A 4,369-nucleotide genomic window follows, 5' to 3' on the forward strand; every position below is an offset into this window, starting at 1 on the left:
AGTGCAACCGCAGAGTCTCGCGAGGACTGCTCCGGGTGTCCCGACTGAAGCCGCGGAGCGCGGGACTGTGCAGTGGGAACTGGTGGGGCGTTTCCGTTGTCGGCGTCTGGCTGGAGGTAGGGGATGGAGCGAGGGAGGGGCGGGCGCTCCGGGGCTCTAGGGGATGTCCCGCGCCCTGTGTGACCAGGTGTTGGCCCTCTCTCCACTATGCCCCAACTTGGGGCAGCCGGGCCGGACCCAGCCAGCCTACACCCCGATCAATCCCCACCGTGTTTCAACCTGCAAACGTCCGTCAGCTCGGGGGCTTTGCTTCCTTTGCCTTTGATGGGTCTTTCACCTAACCTCGGGGTTCTTAACCGCAGCACTATTGCCATTTGGAGCCGGAAAATTCTTCGTTGTGGGCGCTGTCGTATACACTGTAGGATGTTTAGCAGCATCCCTGGTCTCTTACCCACTAAATGCCAGTAGCGCCTTCCCACCAATTCGGACAACCATGAATGTCTCCAGACATTGCTAAATGTCCTCTGGGAGGCAGAATCGCCCCCTGGTTGAAAACAAATGAGCTAAACTTTGAGCACCCACCGTTGTGCGTGCTCTGAGGAAGGGAAAGGTGGGCCAGCTCCCCAAGCTGCTTAAATCTGACTAAAAAGAAATGGAATCAGTCTCTCGAGAAGCAATAACGGAAATATTATAGCCAGAGAATTGGATAGGAATTAAGATGCATTGTAGACTGGGTAGAGTTCAGAAAAAGAGGTGGTTGAAGATGGAAGTTTGCAGGGACATCTCTGTGGAAAAAGTGTGACTTCATCAGGACCTTAATGGGTAGGATTTGGATGGTGGGCAAAAAGAGCATGGGAGGAAGGGGGAGATTTCGCAGAGAAATCAATCAGGACCCTCTCAAGAGCAGTGAGGAATCTGGCCTGACTCCAGAGTCCCGTGCTGTGGATATAAGGTATCTAAGTCGTATGAGGACGGAATTGGGTCAGTGTAAGTTTTGTGCACAGCACTGAAGTGTACAATGAATTTCAACCTCTGACTGAGAAAGGTGTTAATGTATTTAAGAGGCAGCAAGAGTGACAGAACTTCATAGGAGGTGGAGCGCCTGTAGGTTGGTGTTGGGAAATAATTTTTGAGGAGGGGGGAACTTGATTGGACTTTGAAAGATGGGCAAGGTTTGCATGCACAATCAGGGAAGGCATTCCAGGCACGAAGAGAGAAATAACTCTGGGGTGGACACAATTGGAGTGAGTTGGGGAGAAAAAATAAGTAGACCATCCAACTCTGGCAGAGGTGGAACAATAAGGTTGAGAAAAGACATGCAGAGCAACGTGGGAATAGGTTTTGAATACCAGTACTCCATCCTGTAGATGAGAATCATTACGGCTTTTGAGCAGAATAGTGAAATGATGATGTTAATATGTCATAAATACTGTTAAATAAAAACCATCTGTGCCTGAAGACCCTCTTACCCCCACCTTTGGTCCCAAAGTTGAATAGAATTAGATAAATGTTCTGCAAAAGCCAGCATAATGTCGCTTAGAGGTGGAGGAATTGCTTATATTAATATGAAAATGTCACGTTAAAGATCAATAATATTCATCCTCCTCATCATTGCAGTAGACACGTCCTGTGCCACACCAGGTTAGTCTTGCAGCCCCAGGTCTATGAAACTGAAGCCACTGCTGTCAGAAGCACAAGGAAATTTTCTAGAAGCTCCTCTGTAGAGGCTGTAAAGAGGTTTGCTATAAAAATGGATAGCTTTGTAACTGGAGTCCATGAAATTTGTCTGCAACTTAAAATTCTTAAGAGTTAGAAAGGACTTCTCAGTTCATTGAGTTCATCCTCCCAGTCTGGCACTAATGGTCTTCCAGCCTCCCCTTATGCACTTCTGGTGACAGGTTGAGGGGAGGGTTAGTCATCTCACGAGGCAACCTGGTGGTTCTTTGTTAGGAAGTTCTCTGTTGCATTGACCCAAATGTCTTTCCTTTGAGACATTCCTTTGAGGTTATGTCATAACCTCAAAGGAGCAGTCCTAGGGCTTGGCCTCTGGAGCAGTTTGGAATAAGTGTCTTATCCAGAGTTGGCAAATACTTGGCCGTCACGTAGGCACTGCCCTCTCCTAAACCCATAGCAGACGTGGATAACTGATCACAGTGATCTTTCCCACTGACTGCACTTAGTCTCAGAGTCTCTCAGAAGCACCAGTTCCTGGTAGTACCAGTTGATTAGAACTGGCTCACAAGAGGAAACCCCTTTTCCATTAGACAGCATATCTTATTTAAAGATAGATTGTGCTGTCTCTGCTCCCCCACCCCCAAAATATCTTTTCCTCCCTCAGTTTAAACATCCTCAGTTCCTTCAATAGCTCATGTCTTGTTTCCAGAGCATCCCCTAGCCTTTATCCCACCCTCCTCCCAACACACACAGTTCAGTTATTGATCCTTTTAAAATGCGATTCCCAGAACTGAGTTCATTCCCCAGAGGTGATATTAGTGAAGAGGATATCGTCTTCTCTTACTGCAGCCTAGAATTGCATTAGCTTTTTTGACTGCTATATCAGACTGCTGCCTCTTATTGAGCTTGCAATAAATGATAACTTTGGGGTTCTTGTAGATGAACTGCTTCTTAAACTAGGTTTCCCTCATCCTGTTGTGCAGTTGATTTTTTAAGCACAAGTACAGGACTTTTTTTTCACGTCCTCTTAAATTCTGTCTTGTTAATTTCACCTGATTCCCCTAGCTGGGGAGATCTTTTTGAATCCCGACTTTTGCCTTCCGGTATTAGGTGTTATCTTTGAATGTGATAAGTTGTCTTCATCACAGTTTTTGATTTAAATGTTGAATTGGATTAGGTTAAGCTAAATCTCAAAGGCTCCCTAGAGACCCCATGCAGTCAGCTGACCTGGAGCACTTTGTTAGTGTTCTTCAGGCAGTGACATTCAAGTCAGCTGTGAGTGTTCCTCTCTGGGAATACCACAGATTCTGTTATCATCCAGGCTGCAGGTCTCCAAGTTTGTTCTTAGATACTAAATTACTTCATAAAGTGACTTACTGTCTCCTGTATTTCCCTTTGAAAATGGGAAATGTAGTTTTGGCATGACTTGTTCTCAGTATAACCAGGAGTTCAATGAATGAATAATAACCCACACTATTTTTGTCTAGGGATTCTCATTAAATGAGTTAACGTATAATAAAAGCTTCTAGCATGATGTCTGACCAAAGACAGGCATTTGATACATATTTCTGTTGGCGTTTTAATCTCTTTGAAAGTACCCAGTTATAGACTAGGAGATAAGCCTTTTTGTTTCTAAAAATAGGAATAATGCTTTCCTTTCTCAGATGGTATGGCACTTCTGTTCCTGCGATTTCTCAAATGTCACTGATCAGCAGCTATGCAGTCGCATTTGTTAATCCAAGATGTATGTAATTTGCTGAGACCTAAAGACTTGTATTTATTGAAGTGTCTAGATTTTCTTTTAATAGCCCCATCTTGAAGTTCACAGCCTGCCTACCTTGTTTCTTCCACACTTCCTGTTTGAAAATCCTTCTGAGAAAATTGAAGTTCAGCAGATCTGCGTCCTCTTATTTATGTACCAGGCACTTGAAGCGGTTGACCTTTCTCCCTTGCTTTTTCCTGATTGCAGCCTGAAAAGGCGTTTTTTTCTCTTACTATATTCTCCACATTTCAGCTCATTGGAGGCTTTTACCCTTCTGATGCTGGCCTCACAGATTTCTGGTCCCGTTTTTATGTTCAGTACTAGTTAGCACCCTGCTTCTTACATCACGTACACGTCCTCTTTGAGTTCAAGGTAGTCCAAAGCTCCTTGCATCACCACGGTGACTTCTTTGGTTGTCTCTCTCTCAAAAACTGCTCAAGTCACCCTAGCCACCAGAGTCAGCTGCTGTCTTCACCACAGGTGAGAGTCCTGTTCCTTGTCATGGAGAATTTCTTCATAGGTATCTTCATAACTTACAGCAGCTTCTCCTAAAGGTGCTGTTAATCACTTGAACACAGACATTGTCAGTCACTCAGGCCCGAGACCCTCAGTGCTGGAGCTTGCAGAAGGTTCTTTTCCAGGCTGAGGCTAGTTAATCCCGCCATGCCTCTCATTCCAGCAATATCCCACACTGTCCAAACCACAGCCCCCTCCTGGCAGTTCGTTCTGCAAGCGCTGAGCACTTACCATATTCTTGGCTCTGTGTCAGGTGTTGGGGATCCATGCTGGAAAACCCACAGCCCCTGTTCTTTTCCCTGCTGTCATCCCTGTATCAGTCCAAGTAGCTTCACCTTCGTGCACCATTGCCCACCCCCCCACCCCTCCCCCCCCGCCTCTTTTCCACATGCTTTGAAACCCCTGTCCCATGGCAAA

General features: G+C 45.6%; 1 protein-coding gene across 1 annotated transcript in view; it reads left to right on the forward strand.

Moving 5' to 3' along the window:
* The window catches only part of TRAPPC2 (trafficking protein particle complex subunit 2), a 12,894-nt gene continuing 8,525 nt past the window's right edge, over nucleotides 1–4,369 (forward strand). The window contains exon 1 of the mRNA XM_046672665.1: nucleotides 1–116. The gene's annotated coding sequence lies outside the window, so the exon portion shown is untranslated. The remainder of the gene's footprint in view (nucleotides 117–4,369) is intronic.

Source organism: Equus quagga, chromosome 10 (assembly GCF_021613505.1).
Source record: "Equus quagga isolate Etosha38 chromosome 10, UCLA_HA_Equagga_1.0, whole genome shotgun sequence".
Taxonomy (NCBI): domain Eukaryota; kingdom Metazoa; phylum Chordata; class Mammalia; order Perissodactyla; family Equidae; genus Equus; species Equus quagga.